The sequence below is a fragment of the Apus apus genome, chromosome 7, assembly GCF_020740795.1.
Source record: "Apus apus isolate bApuApu2 chromosome 7, bApuApu2.pri.cur, whole genome shotgun sequence".
Lineage (NCBI taxonomy): Eukaryota > Metazoa > Chordata > Aves > Apodiformes > Apodidae > Apus > Apus apus.
In genome coordinates, this window is record NC_067288.1 from 9,161,681 (window position 1) to 9,184,674 (window position 22,994).

A 22,994-nucleotide genomic window follows, 5' to 3' on the forward strand; every position below is an offset into this window, starting at 1 on the left:
ATGTTTCCTTGACTAAAGTTAGTATAGGAAGTGGGACTGATATGGCAAAGTTGTTTCATGAGTACATAAATCCTACTATTAAATAAGAATTTTTTGGTAGATTTTATGTTGAATAATATTTTGGTGCATCGAGCAAGTGTTTCTTTGAGTAGTATCATGTATAGTACCTTCGTTTTGCTAATTAAGTTAGCATATATAGACATTACCATATAAAAGCTCCATGCCCTCAAGTTAGGACATGAAATACTTTTCAGTGTTCCTTCTCCATCTTGTTCCACTTTGAGAATCTAAATCTGCTCTTCTCCTGCAGTAGGTTCATAGCTGGGAGACTCTGTGAGCATGTAGTGCTGTACACTGAGTCTTGGTTGGTTGAAAGAATTTGGCCTTTGATTCAGCTTGTCTCAAGTCACTCTAGTAATGGTAGCAGAACAGCACATGCCCTAGCAAATACTGCTGCCCCTGTAGATGCTAAGACCCGCTGTAGTGACATTGGCACATTGAAGAGGTTTTAAAAGGTAAATTTAAATCTTTTAACTAAAAAAAAAGTTTTAAATATTGTGTCTAGCAAGAATGTTGAATCTCATGACAGTGCGTTCTGAAGGTGCAGAAAAGTACTATTACTTTGCATTTTGCATGCTTCTAGACAAAATTTCTCTGCAAATGCAAGTAGTTCTTAGTGAACTGACCTGTGTTCCTTTTGTTACTTTGGCTGTTAATAGCATTTTTCTCTTAAATGTGTAATTATATATTTAGTGATTAATTATAAAATTGTTGATCCTTCTACCTTATAATCCATAGAGAACCTTCTATAAAAATCCATGCCAGAAAAAATATTCAACAATCTAAATTACCAGAATGATTTGAAGTATATAAAAAGTAGAGTTTGTTGTAGTGGCTTTTTCTTAATCTGGAGATGTCTAACATTGGTGAGACTCCCATGAAATAAAATTTGAGCCCAGAGGAAATTTTAGTCTATCTCCATGTTTTATTCACAAGCACAGTGTCATATGCTTGGCTTGCACTTGATAGAAGATATATATATATATATAAAAATTAAACATTTGCATAACTTTCTTTTAATTGTTGAAGCCTTTCAATTTTATGGGTTTTTGCCTCTGTAAAGGAATAAATCTTTCGCTAGACAGCACTCTTTTTTTCATAATACTCTAATGAGCAACCAGCATTTTTTATCTCTGAGGTGTTAAAAAAACAAAAAAGGCAAGTCCAGTACATGATTCACAGTGTGAAATTTCTTTTAAGATATTTATCTTTAAAAAAACCTCAAAATACCTACAGGCTTTGTACTTAGAATTTTTTTTCTTCACTCCATACTGAAAGAGATTAATCTCTACACATTCTCTCAAGCTTCCCCTCCCCCTTTTTTTTTTTTTTCCTTTAAGTGTATACCTTGTCCTCTTGGAAAGATTTAAAATGGAAGGTCAAGGCTGTGTTAAAAGCTACACTACTCTCTTTAGCTTGGGTCTCTTTAGGTTAGAGAAGACTGAGGGGCGACCTCATCAATGTTTACAAATACGTTAAGGAAGATTGTCAGCACGGAGCCAGGCTTTTTTCAGTGATGACCAGTGATAGGACAAGGGGCAATGGGTGCAAACTGGAACATAGGAGGTTCCACATAAACACCAGAGAAAACTTCTTTACTGTGTGAGTGACAGAGCACTGGGACAGGCTGCTCAGAGAGGTTGTGGAGTCTCCTTCACTGGAGACATTCAAAACTCGCCTGGACGTGTTCCTGTGTGATGTGCTCTAGGTGATCCTGCTCTGGCAGGGATTTTGGACTAGATGATCTTTCGAGGTCCCTTCCAAACCCTAAGATTCTGTGATTCTATTCTGAATTGCTGTGAAACCTGGGGGTTTTCTCTTTGAGAAGTCTTCTGCAGTTCCTGACATCCAAACAGCACAGTTCCATGACTTGAAAAATGTCAGCCTGACATAATTTTTATAACTGAAGATCTATTTCAGCAAGAGTAGCATCTCTTAATCCTTGTTATCCATAATTCCATCAAGGTTTCAAAGACCTGGGGAATAGTGCCTTTTCTCCACCACACATTTGCTGAGCAGAGGCTTAGAAGACCTTTATCTTATCTGGTTTGTTCCAGGTATTGCCTATTTTTTGATGGCACTTCCCCTGAAATCAGAGTCAAAAATCAAAATTTCATCCAAGTTTAAAAAGGCCTGTTTCCCCTCCCCTGAACAAATTTGTATACTTCTGAAGAATTGCAATTCTCATTTAAAATACCTAAGAAGTGGATATGGATCTGGCATGTGATAGTTCTCTTATTAAAATTAACTACGTTTGGAGGACTGGTTAGGCCATTTTTCCTTTCTGAAGTGGTTTTGCTGGATAATTAATTTGAGAAGTTTCCATGAGTGACTTCACTTGTCCAAAATGGACTAAAAGCTTTTTATGAGAAATTATGAAGCAAGTACTGTTGCGCATGGGATGTCTTGCAAAAGTTCCCTACAAATTGTGCATTTAGTTCTGTCTTGGGTTGTTAATCATGCCAAGCAACTTTTATGTAATTCTGGCCTATTACATTAAACATTAAGTAACTTAGAGGGATGCCACTTTTTTGTCATGCTTGTGTGGAGGTGAGAAAGTAATGCGAGTCAGTATATTGAATACCTGTGACCACTGAAAGTTAGATTGCTAATTTCATATATATTTTTTTTACTGGCAAACTGATAAATAATTCATGACTTCAAGTGAGCAGGAAACTCACTTTTTCCAGCCCACAAAACTTTGAGTTCAAAACTTGTTCTATTCTGCATTAAATTGCAGATCAATGTAAAGAAATTAAGAGATATGTATAAAATTTGCTGCTGAATGGGAAACAGCTATTTTGGAGTCAGTGTGTTTTTTGACTATAAATTCCCTTTTAATTCTTAAAAATATTTTTCTTTTAAAATGCTGCAACCATAAACGTAAAGCTTAACTTCCTGAACCACCATCTTCCAGCTTGACAGAAAAGATTATATTCAAAGACTGCACTACTTGAGAAGTAGGAGTCACACATGAAGTGAAATCTTATGTTTTTGGTGAAAAGTTGCATTTGATCCTTGAGGCAAACAAATTCACTTCAGCCTTCGTGACACATCATGTCACTAACAAGTGCACTGGCAAGGCTAGAAGATGAAATGCCACTTTCTATTAAGTTAAAAGTAGGACACATTTTTTCCATTTCTGAAAGTTCTATTCCTTCATATAGTTGCTTGTGCAAATGAAAAATGGCAATGACCCTATGCAGAAGTGGTCTGTGAATTACAGAAGAGCAGCTTATGCTGAGTAATGTGACACGAGAAGATGCCAAGCATTTCATGAGGAGAAAACGAAGCACAGTCATGCAGAGACTGCAGATCCTGCAAAGTTTAGTTATGTGAAGTCTCTCTTAGCTAGAGAGGAGAATGAATAAAAGGTCATTATGGCTATATTTGTACCTTAGCAGGCTCAACAAATATGGTGACCTTGTAGATCATCAAGTTACTTAAAGTATGGTCAGAAAATACAGATAGAGAACATACAGGGGGTTTTAGTTTTGTTAACTTCATGTTTTCATCAGCATCCTGGTATTGATTATTACTGCCAGGCTTTTGTGTGTACAAAAAAAGTATAGAATTGCCTCAATTTCTTTGTTACTCTATAGCAGTGTCCAAAGTAGTCTTAATTTGCTTTGTTTTATACTGGAATGAGTAAAGGGAAATAATCTTGACATACTTTTCCACAGCCTGGCAGTCAGGGAATAAGCAAAGGGAAGTTTATCAGATTATATAATTCTGAATCTGGTGTAGGAACTGAGATGAACCTGAGTGTCCTGCTGGCTTTACCAGTAAATTGCTCTTTCCTTCCCCAAGAAGAGGAAAAGAAAGCTTTATAGAAATGTTTCAATCAATACTAATAGGTTTTGTTTATTAGATACTTCAATGAAATTCCAGCGTTTGTGTTGGAAATGAGTTCTACATATGGCTAAAAGCAACTAAAAGGCTAACCCATAGAGGTAATGGAATGACTTAAGAGAATTTTGCTCTTTGTTCTATAGTTTGATAAATTGCCTTGTTATAACTTTGTTGTTGTTTTTAACTTTGACACAGTTTTATTTTCAAGAGTTTGAATCAGTGGAAGAAAAAAAGCAAAGTAAGCCTTGAAAAAAAAAATGATATAGTGAGGAATATAACTCTAGCTCACAAAAGCTTTTGCTTATAATAATAAAGATTGGAGTTGTAATTAGCTTTTTTGGAGTGTTTTTCACTCCAGTTGCACTAGACAATACTCTGACTTGTACTTAATACATACAGACATATCTACTTACTTTCTTTTGCATTGCAGCACGTGTACTTCCCTAATTGGCAGCTTGCCATTTATATGTGGAAAACAAGATTGTGTTAGCAAGAGGGGGAGACTGAGATTCCAAATGTCTGCAGTGCACAAATATCTTAGTTGCATTAATGAACGGAGAAGAGATTTAAATTTTAATGTAGTTATGAGGATCATGATGCACTTAGAGCCTCCATAAGGCTAGCCATGAGTTTAAATAATCAAAGTCCAGGTTAGAACTCAGACTGCCGCTTGCTAGTTTCAATTAATGGTGGTAGCTCTCTCTATGTAGATATCCAGCAAGAGCAGATACATTCAATAAAGCCATTTATTTTTCCTCTTAATGTTGAAAATTAAATCAAACTGGGAGATACTTCTCCTCTCCCTAAGTTGGAATAGAATAGTGAAGGCAGTCCGTATTTTATGAAGGTAAACATCATAGGTAGGAGCAAGATTAATACAGCGTTCTACAAAATAAATACAGAGAACAACTGACCAAGTAATGAGTTCTATCAGATGCTGTCTTACTACCTGATAAATGGATGTATTGCTAATATTGTTGAGGATCATTTGGCACCAAGTTTGTGTTGTCTATTTAGACCAGTATGGCCTAACTTGCAGGAAAGCATTTGAATTAATTCTATCTCCTTTGGAAACCCATGCAGCTTCTTGAAATTTCTCTTCCTACATTTTAAGTGAAACAGATTATGAGTACAACCAACTATAACTTCCCAGATCTTGTCTGACAAGTCAAGTTGTGGAAAATGCTTATATGGAACCATCAAGATTTAACATTTTTTAAGCAAAGATCTTCCATGTTTTTCATATCTTTAGGCCACAGAAATCTTAGTTCTTTTAGAAGTGCTTTCAGGTAGTCTCAGTTCAGGACTTCAGTTTCCTGAAGTTTCTTTTATTCATTGTCCCTTCTTCTGTTTAGTATATGGCACGTGCTTGTATAAATTCAGTTGTAACAGATGATGGACAGATGATGGAGGGGAGGTATCAAACATTTCCTATGTTAATAATTACAGAAAAGTATTGTGTATTTTGGAGACTCCATGCCTGCCAACATGAGGAACTGAATGAATAGGTTTTGAGTACTTGAAAGCAGTGCCTTTTTAAACAGAGTACTTGAATTAGATTAGCAGACTCTGCAGACTTTTTGATAGACTGTATGCAATAGCTTGTATAAATCGGTGCTGAATGAATCCTCAACCAGAATTACTTGAAAAGAGTTTACAGAAATATTGCCAAATGAAAAAAAAAAAATCCCTTTTTTTCTGTAAAACCAAGGTAGTCATCAATGAACGTAGTCACTAATATATTAATGATTTCATCATTAGAGATGACAGGAACAGTGGGACACTATATTGAAAACAGCAGTTTGATCATCTCTATCCCAGTCTTGTATTTTATAGTTCTTATAACGAATTAGGGAGTTGAATAGCTTCCCTGCTGCAATCAGCTAGAGGTGACATGTATGAATCCTTATAATCCACTGGTTTAAAAGTCTGTGTTTTTCATAGGTTTAAATAAAATCTCCAACTGATAAAGCTGACCTGTAACCCAGCTTTGCTATGAACTTATCCAGTTTCTGCCACAAGGAACTCATCCACTTCCATGAAGTAAACTGTTTTCAGATACTGTTGTCCTGATCCCTTAGGTTTTGTCAACTGAAACAACACAGTAGGTAAACAAATTCTCCAGATGGTGTAAAGTTATCTTTTAAGCATCATCAGTAGCCTCTTAAATACTTTTGATTTAGGTGTTTCTATGAAAATCCTGATGTCATGCAATCCACTTTGCTCACTTCTGGCTAACTTACTTCACCCTGTGAGCTGGCTGGTAATTGTGGGGACACTGAAGAAAGGATACATTTCAAGAGTTCAGAAAAAGCTGGATGGTGTAATTTAATCTCCTTTATCAGCCCCCACAAAATTAGCTTTGTCTTTTCTCATCAGCTAAATCTATAATGTCTTGTTACAAAGCTCTGATTATGACTTCAGTCTTGAAGATAAACTAATCCTTCTTCCTTGACTGATTCCAGGGACTTCTGACAAAAATCAAGTCTTTTAGAATCTTCACTCCAAAATAAAATGAGTTGAGATTTAGTAATCTGATTTTAAAATTACATGATCATATGCTTTGTGTAAATTGTAAAGTATGCTTCTCTGGCTTCATCCCACTAAAAAGATGTTTCTTTCCCAAATCTCTATATTTACTTCCCCTTCTTCTTGCCACAGCAGGTAAAATCCATTCACTTTCTGAAGTGCTTAAATGAACTGGTCTAATTTTATTGGCCAACTTAAAGGATAGCTACCAAATACTTAAATAGTTGCTTATATTTTAAGTTTCTGTAATTCTCTTTTAGTCTGAAATCAATTCTAACAAGTTACTTACTGAATATTTGGTCCTACTAGGGATTCTTTAATAAATACAGAAAATATCTCAAGGTGATTGTTGCAGGACAATGGGGCAATCATCCTTACAAAGAAATAGATGTAAAGTAAGTGTTTGAATAAGAAATGTTACCAAATGAAATCTGGATTTTTACTGAAGAGCAGAGAGAGAAATGAGATGTTCTTTCAGCATCACTGAGACAGATTGGTGCTGGTCTGTTGCAATAAATACTTACCATTTGTTTTGAAGAGAGACTTTGTAGACTTTGTTAATCTCAGTGAATGACAGAGTTACCAGCTCTAGAAAGCAAAGGTGCAGAACTTCCATTTGCCTCATAGCAATTTTCTATTTTTTTTTAATAATTTTTTTGGTAAGGTATCTGGAAGTAATTTGAGGATGGAAATAATGAGTATTCTAATGAAAAAATCCATCTTAATGCTACTTTTCACTGCCATGTTTAGGAAATGTGTTCTTGGTTTATTGAGAGAGGTATTATGATAGGTAAGAATGGAAATGGCACTGTATTAGGGAGACATTGCTTGTTGGTGTTAGAGTAGGATAAAATGTGGGACTTTGAGTTTCTGTGGAATAGTTTTTCAGTACATAAAATATTTTGACTTTTAACTAAAAGGTTGAGTTCTACAGTGCCACCATCTTTTAAAGATCAAATCCACATGACACTATATGGAATACAATATCCATTGTTCATACTTCTTGAACAACTTGGAATCATGTGCTAACATGATGAAACCAGATGGGATGTTCAAACACTAAACTCCGTTGAGTGCTAGCCAGATGTCTTTCCTGGAGGATGGGGGAGGGATCCTCCAAATAGCGATTTCAGAAAATATATTAATTGTCAAATTTTGAGCAATTACTTCAAGTGATAAATCAGCTCTATTGGTTACTTGGTAATTGCTTCTTTGCTTTTAGGTAAGCTGGATCTGATCTCAGCCAGCAGGCTTCACATGTGGATATATCATCTGATCCAAAATAGGTTGTTTTGGGTTGGTGTTTTTTTGCCAACTTAAGTAAGTAAAAGTAAGATTAAGTTGGCAGGTACACAGGTTTGCTTTTGTGGCTCAACAAGCACCTTACAGATAAAATTAAAAAAAAGAAAAAGGCAGTAGAGAACAATGTAGGCAAGTCAAAAAGCAAGCTGCACAATGTTGCATTAAGTTTGAAAAAAAATTGTCAAATGTTTATCGGTCACTTGGGTTGTCTCTAAATTAGGTTAAGAAATGTTTCTATAATGAGCCAGCTATGTGCATTACTACGTTTGCAGAAAATGCATGGCTATATTCTTGTGTCTTAAAAAACAAACCAAAACAAAAACTCTTCAGTTATGCTACCTTTGACCCTTACACAAATTCCACTTCAGTGGGCTTGCAGCAGTGTGTAGAGACTGTAAATGTGTTTAGACAGCTGGTACAGTCTGAGGCCTTCTTAAGGAAATGGAAAACAATACAGAAGGTCTTAATTCAAAAATATTCTCATATAACGAAGAATGCCCTGTATCTTTTCATGCAGAATGCCTTTTTCAGTGAATCTATTGCTTGTCACGAAATAAAGTATGAGTTTTCAAACAGAACAATTGAGAAGAAGGTCTCCCCCACATTTCTCTTTCATGCTATGTTAACCTCACTTATTTTACATTTGTGCAGTAGAAGAAATGCCAGCCAAGTTAAGTTTCTAAATTTGAAAATACTGGATGACAAATATTTGGCAGGGAGGAATGCAAAATTCTAGTCTTCATTATGCTTGCCACCTCCTGCTGTAGAGAGTTAAGGAAAAAAAGGAGCAGGAAGGCTCATTAAGATCTTGTAACCAAAGGCCACAGTCCCCTCTCTCATAAAAGTCTCAAATTTTCTTTACTGTCTGCTGTCCCTTTGCATTGTCCAAAACACACTAAATCCTGAGGGCATCTATCAGGAACTCATTGCTGTCTTTTCAGTGTAAATCCCAAAGAAGGGGACATAGGCACTGCATGGTACATTACCTAGCACAGAGACAGTGGAGGAGAACACCATAGAGAGCTTGGTCTTAATACAATAAAAAGTCTGTGAATCCCTCTGGTGATTTCAATGGTCCTTATGTTCTCATCACCTGTGTATGCAAGGCCTCAGCCTCCTTCCACCAGGGTTGTGTTGGAAACACAGAATGGAGTCCTAACCCACTGAAGTCTGCTGTGATGATGCCAAAAGCAATCTCCTGTGTTAGCTGCTACAAAACAACCTGCATGGGTAAAGGTGTGTTGCCTTTCTCCCTTAGGGAACCCAACTTAAACAGTTAAGCAATCAAGAAATACATCCTTGAACTTCATGTACATTCAATGTTAGCCCGTGTTTCCTTTGACCTATTTCTTCCTTAAAGTTCAGGATTTTTTCTAACAGACAAATTTAAACTTGCCTCAGCAGAAAACTCCTTAATTCCTCTTTGAAAAGGACATGAACTTTATCAGCTTTTTAAGTAACTGAGGTTTCACTTCATTAATGTGACCAATAGACTTTCATGGAAATGGTCTTAACTAAGTTACCCAAATTGTACCACAGAGCTTGAAAAATTCAGCTGGAATACTGGTGCTGATAGAATAGTAATGATGAATGACTCTCTAAATTAAGTTATTTAAACTCCATTCCCTAAACATATATAAAACTGGCAGAGGATATAGTTTAGAGAGATCTTTTTTCTCTTTTTTTAACAATGTGATTTATAGAATTAAATGTGCTTTTAACTATACAACAGTAAAACTTAATAATAAGCAAATAAAACTAAAAAAATATAAAATACAGGAGTCACCAAGGAGGTGAGGAAATAGGAAGCTTGGATTTAGAAACAAAATATCAGATGAATTCCACATATTGAAGTAACAGTGTCCTATATCTTGCATTACTGAAATTTCACGAGACAGTTCTTGCTCTAGTCCATACTATTTTGCATTTTGAGGAAACTTGTCTCTAATTTTGCAAGTAGGAAAACCATTAGAGAGACACCAATAAGATTATTTATTTGATTTTTATTTATTTGATGTTTCCACTAATAATGAAAAGGTAAATTTGAAGCCCTAATCTTTCTTGTGTCAATTTGAGTAAAATTTTTATTTACCTCTGAAAATTATCTGCCTCACAAAAAGGCACTATTTTACTTGCATTTATGCTTTTAAGTAAGATCTTATCAAGACTAACTTTTCATATTAATGGCAAACTTCCAATTTTTGTCTACATCTTACTCTTTGTAGAGAAATACAGGCATTCAGGGCACATTGGTTTAAAGAAGCAGGTTGGATGAGGATAGAAGACCTGGGTAAGAAACAGCTCAGCAGCAAATGGATTTCAGAAGGGAAATCTGTGTCTAGTTTTAGAATTTTGTGAACTGCTACTCTGGAGCACACATGGACCCTGATTCTGGTGGTGCAGAGGATCTGGAAGAAAGAATTTATTCTCTTCCATGTCTGTGATATATTAGGAGTAATTTACTGGAATAAAGTGTTTGTTATGCAAGACCAAAGTATTATATAAGAATTACAGGACGTTTTGTTTTGTTTTTTGTTATGGCTTATTTAATCTGAGATGGAAATGAACTTTAAAACCAAGAACAATTCAAAGGTAAAAAGTGTAGTGAAGGCATTAGGAATGATTGTAAGTTACAGGATGAGGGAAATACGTATTCACAGAACAAGCAGGTTCAATGGACAATTTCCTGTATTCTAGGTGTGTTTATTGTGTATGGAAGGGACTGATAGTTCATAAAGATAAATCTAAATGCAAGACTAGTCTCCTGTTTCTATCACATGTTTTTTCTGTAGATTTGGTATGATGTTTAGCAATTGTAACAAATCAGTTTAGAATTTACTGAGAATAAGCTTTGTATGAGTCTTTTCTGAAAGACATGATTTTGATCTACAAAAATAGCGAAGACTAAATGGATGTGTTTTTATCTATTTTTTCTCTACTTAAATTTGAAACTTGATCAATCTAAGTTTTATTCAGTGTTATACTTGCAAATGATTGTAAAATCATTAATTTGCAAACATGAAAAGAACTTCCTCTCAAATTGCAATTCTGAAAAAGATTCATAGTAGTCACCTAAAGCAAGCCAAATGAAACCACTTTTTCCAGAGAAAGGATTTTGAAGTTCTGTAATTGCAAATAACCAAATGGCTGCTTCCACTGATTCACAGCAACCTCAAAAGTTATGATCTTGATGAGACAGTAGGAGAAAACAGTCTGAAAAATTACTTCATTCTGTTTATTTCAAGTCCAACTCGGTACGGCATGTTTCCTTCACAGAAACAATGTCTGTTTTCAGTCTAAAGAAGTAGTTGAATTCTCAGCTGTGCAAAATATACAATTATGACAAGCACACTTGACCTCCAGTGAAATTAAAGAGAGTACCACCTGCACTAAATACATCTTGTAAACAGTGTCAGGAGCAAAGGGATACAGTCAGGCTAGAAATCAAATCCAGTTGCATAGTTTGCTACAATAGTAATATTGCAGGTTGGTTTAAAGTTTTCATTTCTAATTGTACCCTCCCCTTAAACAAGGAGTGTTGATGAGTTGTTACCAGCTGCACTGTGAATAGGAGCACTCTCTCTGTGCTGAAAGAAAGCTGCCCAGCTCTAGAAATTGTCCGTCATACGATAAATAGCTTCTCTTTTTTTATTTCTTGATTCTCTTGTAATAGAAATGTTGTTACAAATGAAATCAAAGAACATAAAACTGTTTCAGGGCACTTCCTAGAATATTTTCATTCCTTGACCTGTGCCCACTCCTAGAATAAACTAGTAAAGTAAGATCCATGTATTGTTTCAAAGAAAAATCTCCTCTAATAATGCTGACCCTAGAAGAGGGCTTATCCTGGGTTATCCTGACTAGACAGTTGTGAACAGTAAGGTTCTCCATAGAGACTATACCTGCTGCTATACACCTCTTTTAAACCAATCCTTTTCCTCTTTTCTTTTCTGTCAGCTTAATGTATACCTTGCAGCATAGCTCAGAATGGAAGGAAGCTATTTAAAGCTTTTAAATGTCTAAATAATAATTTCTAAATGTGTTTTAGGCATAGTTAGCTGGTATAGATCACAAAGTGCAGGAAATGCGTATTGGACAGTCTTGTATTTTCAGCAGACTTTATACTGTAGTATAGAGTGCATTTTAGTAGACAGAATCATAAGGTAGAAAATCTATGGATCTTAAATGACAGGTCCACATCTGGGGAACCAGTTGGTTCTGCAGCATAATATGAATGAGGAAAATATGTTCCTTACCCACAATGGCAAGAAACTTCTATGGTATGCCTTTTGGAAACAACAGTAAGCTTGTAATAGTCTTGAGGGTGATGATATCCAGCTTATATTTTCTTTCCAGCAAACTGAAATTGCAAGGCCTCAAACATCTTAGCAACCATCTACTAAATATAAGGCATAGATGAATAAACATGACTTATGTGCCATCTTTTATGTTATCTACATCACTGGCAACTGTAGAATTTATAGTTTTACTACACTCCTTAATTTTGTAAGTAAAAATTGAAAATATACAGACCTTATGTCATTTAGGTCTTTTTCTTATCAGTTTGTAAAACTGGTGTTTTGTTCTTTGAAGTTTATAAGAGTCCCAATATAATTAATAACGATACAAAAAAATTAATCTATTTATTTCTGAGGAAAATCAGCTGAAGTGTCTTGGCTGTTTTTGTAGGAATGGGTTCTGGCTTTGTCTCCCATTTCCACAGCAAAGAGAATTAGAGAGATCAATAGTGTTGCCCACATACTTTACATACTCCTGCTATAATTCACAGCGCTGGGTAGTATTCAACATGAGTTTAAACTTAATGTTGTATGTTATGGTATAGAATTATGAAATGGCATATCCTTACAAATAAGCTTTTGTTTTTATTAATTTAACATAGTAATAACTAATAAGCAAAAACATGTAAACCAAATCATTATGTGTACATAAGAAAAATGTGCTAAGCTTGATATCGGGTGTGTGTAATGGATTTTGTTGTATAAAATGTTCTGTGCACTTTGCAGGGTGTGAAACCTGCACAAACTTTCCAATAATGTTAAAGCACTTGCGAAAATGTTGCACCTGGAGCAGGGAGGAGTGAAGAGGGCAAAGGTCAGCACAAGGCATTAAGACACTGACTAAACAGACTTTACACTCGGTGAAAAGTCCAGACAACCCCTGCAGTGTCATCTTACAACTCTGGTTTTCTTCTTTTCAGGACATAGTAATCCATAAATACACTCAAGTCACCAGCAGCTTAGCTTTTCCCCCTCTTCTCCCCCTTTTTAACTCTTCTTTCATTTTTAATTCTTACATAAAGATCTAAAATGTTAACCCTTTCTGTGTCTTTTAATCAACCTGGGGAACTACTTTTCTTCACTGTTGTCACTCTCTAGACTTATCTTTTTAAATACTCTTTTTTTCAAAATTATTCTCTTAGAAAAATGGTTTCAAATGAACTAAAAACAATAATGCTTGAAAACAGTAGCACAAACTCAGTGTATGGATTAGACATTCTGGGAAATGATCAGATTTTAATTTTTATAAAAAAGGCAGTTATCAAACTTTATGAACAGCTTAAATGCAAACATTTTTCTGAAGCTTCTTAACCAGAAACTTTATGTAAAAAATTTAATGGAGCATAGTATAAAGTCTCTTTTTACAACTTCTCAGCTTATTTGTTTGGATAGATGAAACTAGTTTCAGTTGGGATGCTGCAAGAAAATAATTGTCTTGCTTGCTATTGCTGATTTTTTAAAATTAAACAGAAAGCCTCATCAATTATTTCTCTAAACTGGAAAAATGTAGAAGCAAAATGCAAAGAGATGTTTGTACTTTTATCATACAACTAAGTCTTTCAGTTTGGCATCTATTACGCTTACCAGCTGAAATCATAAGAGCAAACTGATTTAAATAATTTTATTTGATCCCATTATCCACATCCTACAGCTTAAGAGAGTGGATATAAGCATCTTATAGTCTGGAGCCTTGACAGTAAAAATAAGCTTGTCAAATACAAATACATCAATTGTATGTAACCATGCACGTTTTGCTGACTTCCTCTCCTCCTCCTGAGCACTACACGAGGCCATACTTCCACATGGGATATTTCCCCTCTCCCTGCCTAGTCCAACCCTTCTGGAAACCCACCAAGATGACCAGCAGATTTGCTACATTGTCTTTTTCTTAATTTTTGCAACTCCTTAATATAACAAAATGTCTGAGTATTTCTTTCATACTGTGCATGAATACTGATTAATGGAAACATTCAGCAGAATTATTTTTTTCTTCCTTTTGCACAAAAATCCCTCATATTTGCTCATGGAGGGATAACACAGTTTTGCTTTCCATGTAAGTGACACTGTCATTTCAGTTAGTCACAAAATGGCGGCCTGAAAAAAAACAGTGAAATCTCATTATCATCTTCAGGCCCACTGATTCTTGTTTGCGGTGATTTTTAGAGTTGCTGCCCTAGGGTTTCTAACTCAGTCTGTTCAATGGTGGCAGTCAAAGAATTGTCAATAAAAACAGAAAGGTGGAAATGGGGGCACAGTTCAATGACTTCCAGCAAAGGTGGCAGAACCCATGCAAAGGTATTTACTTCTCATGGGAAAGGGTTCTGTGGACATTAAAGACCTACTTCAGCATAATGCTTTAAGCAGGTGCTGAATTTAGAGCAGGAAAGTGGTTTGCTAGATCACCTTCAGGCTTTAGAAGTAAGAATATGCTCAATGACCTTACAAGATCAGATCCTTGGTGTGCAAACACTGGAGGTAGTAAATATCTAGGGCTCAGGTTTGGTACTCCTGGTCACACAGAGCAGAATTTTACCCGGCAGTTAATCTCATTTGTTCCATGGCACAGTCTGTTAAATAAGCCATTATTCTACAGGAGTCACCATATTAGTGTTAAGCCCTGCATGACAACACTTTATGTTGAATATAGAGTATCATTATGGATGGAGTAGTATATTCTGTTTTCCTGGATTCTGATGTTTTGGTGTGTGTTAGCAAAAAAAAAAAAACATGTTCAGGTACTTCAGAAAATTAAGAACGGAGTTACATTAATATCTTGAGAAACAGGCTTTGTAACTTGTCTAGTTATAGAAATACCACACAAAAATGACCTGATTTAATAAAAACAACAACAAAGACTATTGTTCTGTCTGGAATTTTATATTATTTCAAGCATCTCAGGTGTCTCCAAGTACCCTTTGTTGCGGTATCTCAATGCTGACCTCACAATAATAATCACAACTTCAAAACTTGAATTCTACTAATACGACATAGATGAGAAGCAAGGCAGTTAATGATTTGCCCGAGGCTAGAAAGCATCTTGCTGGAGAGCTGAAACCAGACTTTTTACCATGTCTGCTTGGCCAGTCCCAAAGTCTGTGCTTTGTTTTATGTTCTCAGGCATGTTTCTTCTCGCACATGTTAGTTAGACTGCGTGCTTGACATACGCAAAGGCCATGCTGCCCACTGCATTTTATCCTGGATTGTATTTCACTTTATCTTTAAGAAGTTATTGGGGTTTTAATGAAAACCTAATTCCACTGAAGAAAAGAAGAATATCTTACTGAAAACACTTCCATAATTATTTTTCAGAAATTATTTTTCAGACTTTTTACGTTGTTTCTTGATTCCCGCTTATAGTGATGATCTGAAACCATGAACCCCTAAAACATAATTTTAAACTGAGTAGAGGGAGTTTTTACAAAATAGTAGAGGAATAAAAATTTGTTGCTAATTTCTTTTCCTTGTGTTAAAAAAAAAAGGCAACCAAACAAAAAAACCCAAGTGAGTAAACAAACAGCCAAGCTTGCTTCATATTGCTTTGAACTGTCTTTCTTCCTCCCTTTTCTTCTAAAGGATTGATTTTACCCACTTACCTTACCTATGGGTTACATATAGGTAGGATCTCATGCCTCTTTTGCATAACTCTACTTGCTAAATCTCAGCAAATGTTATGTTACTCCTCAGATTTCTCACTAAATCCAAATAAAATAGTTGGTAAGACTATAATGATGTCATCTGTGTGCGTATTGCTTTAGATAATGTTTGTGTGTGATATATGCAATATTTACAGTCTGTAATTTACAAGTAGATCACAGATACAAGTGAGACCGTGATCACCAAGCTACAATAGCGTGGGTGAGGTATGTGTGTGTAAAATCTATGTAGGCAAATTAACAGCAAATAAAGATTGCAGATGTTTTGAGGGTGAGCATTTTGGACAGTGGAAAATTATATCTTTCTGACTTTTTATTTATTTCATTTGAGAAGTACTGTTTCCTTCATGCTTTCTGATTTCGTTAGAAAAGGCAAAGCAGTTCATGCTTTAATTCACCAACATCTTTCCTTTTTTTGTTTACCCTTTGCTCAAGGTTTTTTATTTTTCTTAAATATTTGGCAACTAAACGACACTGAGTACCCGTTTGTCTGGTGTGCGATAGACACACATACTCTTCATTGCACACATCTGTAAAAGAAGAACTTGCAATGATTTTTGCTTGAGTGTGGCTAGATTTACTGCTGTACAAATAATATAAATTAAATATTCCTAATTATTTTAGCTCATGCTAGAAAAGATTCAGGACAAAGGGGAGATTGATGCAGTATGCCTTACAATGGCTCTACTGATTTCTCTACTGGCCCTTCCTCTGCACATGGTCAATTAGAATTGAAAATCCTGTGCTGATTTCATTTGCTGGAATTTTTAAGCAGGTCAGAAAGAAAGATGTTATTGAAAGGAAAAGTCTCATCTAAATAAGAAAAGAACACGTGGCCATCTGGTCTAACTGTACCATGCCGAAAGTCATTTTGGCTCAGCCGTAGTTTGGTTCTTGCAACAGTTTGCCAAAATATCAAACAGAAATCTGTTAACATTAAAATACTCTGTGCTGTTTATAAAAATACAACGCACAGTTCTCTTCCTATCTGTAATGCTTGAGCTCATTTGACCCCGTTACCTTAATGAGATTGCCCATGTTTCAAGTTACTTCTGCTGTGTAAAGGTGTAAGTGTAACAAGCGTCTGAAAGTTTTGGAAGTAATCATGAGCATTTTATTCTTATGACTAAAACTTACACTTCTGCTTGATACAGGAAAGTCTCAAATAAGAACATGCAACAGAGGAAGCATGGGGGGAGCAGGGGAGAAGAGAGTTTAAGAAAAGAAATTAGAACTGGAAGTTTGTGTGAGTAGCGCCATGGAGTTTGCACAACCAATTGTAGGCCATAGGCTAAGAGATGAGCTCTAACAGAAAACAAATTTTTAAGGAATGGAGTCATAAATATGTATGAGCTTCCATGATTGCTTTGTTTCAACATGAACGTATTAAAAGTTTAAAGAAGTCAGCAAAAAAAACCCTGCAGGTCAGAATCTTTCATTTTTAGGCAACTGAACTTTCTGCACAAAAAAATAAAATGTATAGCCCCAAGTCTCAGGTGTCTGGACAGCAGCTGGTGGATGATGCCATATAGGCAAAAATGCTGCGCATATTTATCTCCTACCTACTTTAGTCAGAGTGCTGAACACCCAGTATTCACAAAAAACATGAGACCTTAATGGGAGAATGGGAGAGTGTTGAACTAAACATGGAGGCAAGGGCCCTGTGTTCACATGCTTAGGTTTAATACTTAACTCTTATGTCATTAATATTGCATTGACAAACAATGTATAGATTTCCAGTTGAAATATCCCATCTAATACAAGGTAGAGTGTAAATAACATCTGAATTTGAGAAATTTGCTTGGAATTTGTCTTCAGGAAATTGATAAAAATACAATTACTTATTGTCATTACCTTAAGAAAATAAAAGTCAGTACGTCAAAATGTAGCTGCAGGCGTTATTTTGAAATATACTTGTGAAATGCTAGTGACAAATAGTATTTTTCAAGCATAATATGTCAGGAAAACTAGAAAGGAGATCAGAACTTAATATTAGTGAACTTGTGTATCTACATAGATATGTAAATTACAAGTATATGCTTTTCATATATTACCATTGTGTTGTTAGCTTGTATTTGTGAAATAAGGTATATAAAACATACTTTCAGAAAAGTATTAAATGCCTTGTTTCAAAACAGAACAAGAAGCAACACAAATTTAAAAGTAGCTGTCAATTAATATTCTTTATTTCTTAGAAATTTCTCTTCTAGAATCTTTTCCTTGCCTGTGGATATTGCTGCCACTACATGCAGCCTTTTGTTTGTATGTCTCTGCTGCTATTTGGAAAGGAAGTTTTTTTTAAGACTAAATTTATGGGATGCCTATGCCAGGTTTCTTTCTTCATAGTGTTTATTAGAAAAAAACAAACACCCCCCCCCAAAACACCACAGCTAAAAAAATTCCTCTCTTTCTATTAAGATATCTGTTAGTGAGACTAAATATAGCTTAAGCCTTTTCAGAGAGTAAATGAAAAGCAATGTATGTGTGTGCACATGCGTATATAAAAACATTTTCTGTTAAATATTTTTATCTTTAAATCTGTATTGAAAAGCAAAAATTAATCACTATGTGTATCATACCATAATTTGTAGCAGAAAACAATGCAATTCCAAAGAACATTTAGAAAATAGGTCCACACAGCATACATTTAAAAATTAAATAGAATAAATGCTTTCAATCTCCCTTTTCACTGGATGTCTCTGCTAACCCCACCCATAGCCACACCAAATGGAGAGCAACTATTTTGGGGAGTACTGCATTCCCAAGACCAACTTTCTGGCATGATGACACTGGGCCAGTCGGTGTTTCTCTGGGCTGTGGCAACAGGAAGGCCGGGGGTTGCAAGGCCAGCCAACTTAAACAGTCCCCCTGCCACGCTCCCCTTCTTCCGTTCGAAGACAAGCTACTCGCAAAGCATTTTGCTACTACCTTGTTTAAAACTACCACAAAACTGTCAAGGACATCTTTCTAATCTCTATAAACCCCAAAATGTTCAAGTCTTTCAGTTTTTATGGCCTTTCAGATAGAAGTCTCTGTACACTATCTGCCTCTATGTAACACATTGTATACGTATAGGAAATATTTACATGGTATTTAAGAGCTCCATGGCAATTATGTAAGTGATGCATGAACTTCACATAAAATACTGCATTGACTGTAAGGCTAGAGTAGAAACCACAGTAAGATGGGAAACGGTGGACTCCCCTAGTTCCTGTGTTGGAAAGAGTGTGCACGTATGTGCACGTTTTGTACAATAGCGCATGTATATGTTTTTAAAGTTTCTTATTTGTTATATTTTACAAATCACAATGAAGTTGAAACTGAGCCTGGCTGACATAAGGAGGAAAGGCTTGTGTTTGCCTTTCATCTTTCTGCAGCACAGTTCAGACTTCTGTCTGATCTGCGCATAGCAGAGCGAGGGGCTTGCCGTGCATTGCGTGCAGGCTCCTTGATTGTGTAGGGGGGGAAAAAAAAAATCTGGCTGGAATCCAGACAGGCGAGCGCAGCGCTCTGTTGATCATTATGTCTAGCCTTCAGGTGTCTCAGCTCACAGTGGGCGGCAGTTGGGGGAGGGGGAGATAACAGGAGTGCAGACAAAGAATAAAATGGTGTACTTAAAAAAAAAAAAATATGGTGTAAAAAATTCATGTCAAATCCTTTTTTAAAAAATGCTTCTTTTAACGTTCCTTTCCCTGCAGTGGGAGCAAGCAAACATCTGTCCAGGAAGATTTATTTAAGCCATAATTAGTAGCGTCTGGAGTCTTTCAACAATTTCTCCTTATTGCACTTAATTTTTTTTTTTTAAAGAAGTCTGCTCATCTTTCACTTAGAAACTGTTTTCACTTCATGCTTTATTAGAGATCCAGCCTAGCCAGGACTGAGTCAGATTTCTATTGTCTTTGCTTCTTCCCTTCTGATCGTAGTTTTCACAATCCAACTTTTAGTAGGGGAGGGAGGGTGGGAAGGAGCATGCAGCAGGGAGGGGGAAAGGTATTAGAAGGGTCTTAGAACACATAAGAGGGAGAAAAAAAAGAACAAAAATACAAAACAGTTCTTCTTGTTGTACAATTATCCATTTGGGTTCAATTTTTTTTTTCCAGGGAAAAAGAAGAAAAAAAAAAAAACAACCACTCTGCTTTGTCTGTTGCTTCTGTTTGATAACTCTCGTAAATCTTGCCCAGAAAGCAACTTGGGCTTAAGGAGATCTGACCAGAAAAGCTCTGGGAAGCAACTGCAATGTTGCTTGCTATGGATAGCCTGTTCTTTCTGCCCCCTTAGCCCCCGCTGCCCCCTCCACTCCAGCCTTCTGACGTTATGCTGCAAAAAGCCCCACACCCTTCTCACCCCACCAGGAATCTGAGTGAATGCAAGCTGCAATCTAAAGGTAGTTAAAGTTGCTTATCAAAAAGCCTCTCCTCGTACTGAAAGAGTTCAGATATTATACTAGTTGTGTTTTTTCAGTTCAGCTGTAACCCTTTTCTAAGACTCCCGTCTTGGCTCGCCTCTCCCCCTCCCCCCGTGAAAGGGGTGGGATGAGAACCTTGCTCGACTTCATTGTTCCAAATGTAAGAGCTATTTGCCCCAAAGTGTCTTTGCTGTCTTTCATAGCTAATTATAATAACTGTCAGATGTCTGGAAAGTCTGGGCTGCCCTTGCTGGCGGAGTTAAAGTTTGCCTTTATTTTTTCCCCTTGGGGACCGATCAGGCCTGATTAGACACAGAGTACAAATAAAAGTGAACAACGTACGTGTGTAGGGCTTTTTGTCTTTGTTTTTCTTTATGAACAAAGCAGCATGCTGGCTATGTCAGGAAGCAGTGTGGCATGCAGTGTGCATGCAGACATTGCCCTGGAGGATATCTTTTTTCTTTTTTTCCCCTTTTATTGAAGAAGAAATATTTCTGAATTTGAATAGCAATTTAAATACTTGTTCATCTCATAAGAAAAAGTAAACATGGATTTAGTACACATAGGATTTTAATAATTTTAAGATAATTTGCTTTTCTGGCTGAAAAGAAAAATAAATAGACCCTGTACTCACAGTTTTGTTGTGCTGTGCAGGTCACTGACTCCTGCAGAGACACGGAGGGTTGGAGGATGTCAAAGGTGCAGAATCCCAGTTTAATTCAGGAGTAATGTACAAATGTGCTTCCTGAAGTCGCCTGGAAGTCAGCCACTTGCGCTCAGACATCCCATTGCTGCTCTGCACGCTATACTATCTGCAGTTCTGAATTGAACTAAATACTGCCCATGTGAAAGACAGGGGAAACACAGTCATGTGGGACACACAAATCCACTCTATTGGCTCAGAAGGCACAACTTCAGCATTCTTGCATTTCCACCATTGGTTAACAGTTCAAGCTGAAAGAGTCTAGGTCCTCCTAGTGAGTCCGTTTTCCCTTTATGTGTGGAAGAATGACTGTAGGATTTTACAGTGACAGGATTAGTTAAGAAAGGGACTGAAGTCATCCCTTTGACTGAAGCTGGTGGGTGGGGATTGGGAGCTGTGCTTTTCTCAAGTCGACGTTTTTCCTTTTTCTGCCTGCGTTCTGTGTCAGGAAATGCTCGCAGTTAACTCAGGCAGCACAGAAGCTGAAGTGAGTTTCTTCAGGTTCAGGGACAGGGACTTGACTTCTAGAGTACTAAACAGTGTTATGGTGTGTAACAATGTTTTGGGTTTTTTTACAGGAATAACAATGTTCTGACTGGCTAAAGTGTGGTTATTTTCTCTTTTCTAGTTGTTTGTTGGGCTTTTTTTGTTGTTTGTGTTTTGGGTTTTTTTGTGGTGTTGTTTTTTTTAAGCATAGAAAGGACTATACCAGGATCATCAGTGTGAGCTTTTGTATCACATAAACCAGACAAATGAATCCAGCAGTGCCAAATCTGGAGTAGTAATTTGAATGGCAACAGAAAATAGATTTTAAAGAACAATTGGACCTCTGGGGAATATTAGGTTGTGTTCATAATAATGTTTTGAAAGAAGCAATGAATCCTGTAAAATCTATAATTGCTGATATTTGGTCACTTTGAGAATAGCAAAACTATAAAGATTAAATAGGAGGAAAGAAGACTGCCTAATTCACTGTTTTGGTGTCCTGTCATTTGCTTGATTTAGTTATGCCAGCGTGAGCAGTAATTTGAAACGGTACTCAGTCATGTGTGACATACTTCTTCAATTAACCCTTATTAAAAAGACCTTTCCCAAGTCCCTCATGCATGTTTTCCTAGAACCACAGAAAACAGAGGTATGATAAATTTGTTAGAGTTTGTGTTTGTCCTCTCTGGGCAGGTTTATTTCCTCTTCTGTGTTTCCAAGTCTTTGTCTAGTGTACCTCTAAACACCCTGAACATGTGGCTTTTGTTGGCGGGCTGTTGAACTTAGGGGCCTAATTTAGCAGTTGAAGGGTTTAACTATACTTGGAAATTTACCAGAATAATTATTCTGGAATAGTAAATTAATTATATGCCTGTGGTATACGCAAGGTCAAGCACAGGCAGACTCCACTGCTGGTATTTGTGCTACATACAAGCTCCTATTCAGCAGTTTATGCCTGGCTCTGGGTGACAGGACATCTTTTTGTTTCTACCAGTCAAGAGTTGCTCAGACCACCTTAAAACAATGCTTCTTCACTCTCTTAAGCTATTTATAGACTTTTATCATCACCTCACTGACCACTCTTGTCATCACTTCGCTGAACACCATATTCCAGGTGTAGCTGTGTAAGATACGGGAACGTTCCCCCACAGCCTGTGACCTGGTATCACTGCAGGAAATCAATATGTGTTTGCTCAATATGTGAGCAGGAAAAGTATATATTTAAAAAATATACTCATGCACCTGACAAAAAGGATTTCAAAGATGAATACACTGCATGTTCTACTGTGAGTTAAAAAGGCCTGGTAAGGTTTTCCTTGCTTGTAAGTGTTAGGAAGATGCAGAGTGTTTATTTATCTTTAGCAGGATCACTTAAAATTAATATTTCGTAACAATATATAAAAAACAGGATTTGGTTTTGTTGTTGGTTTGCTTGGTTTTTTCAGTCTTCATGAAAAAAAGGTAATTGTCTGGTTTGTGTAAAATAAGGCTACAGCAGTAGCATCAAAACTTTCTCTACTCCCTCCAAGAATGTTTTCAGCTCCACTGGGTTTTCCACATCTGGACTCCAGAACACTGAGGGGAGAGAACTGAAAACCCTGGGAGACATTTTCTTTTTTTGCAGCACTGGTGGTCTTCATAATTTTGGTTACTTTTTTTGTTGTTGTTTAATTCAATTAAAGTGGGAAGAAATACTAATAAAAGAA

The 22,994-nt window shown here is 36.4% G+C and overlaps 1 long non-coding RNA gene across 2 annotated transcripts in view; it reads right to left on the reverse strand.

Moving 5' to 3' along the window:
- LOC127386841 (uncharacterized) overlaps positions 1–20,928 on the reverse strand; it is a 61,671-nt gene extending 40,743 nt beyond the window's left edge. For both annotated transcript variants that reach the window (XR_007889993.1, XR_007889992.1), the window contains exon 1: positions 20,734–20,928. This is a non-coding gene — a long non-coding RNA (uncharacterized LOC127386841). The remainder of the gene's footprint in view (positions 1–20,733) is intronic.
- Positions 20,929–22,994: the final 2,066 nt, after the last annotated feature.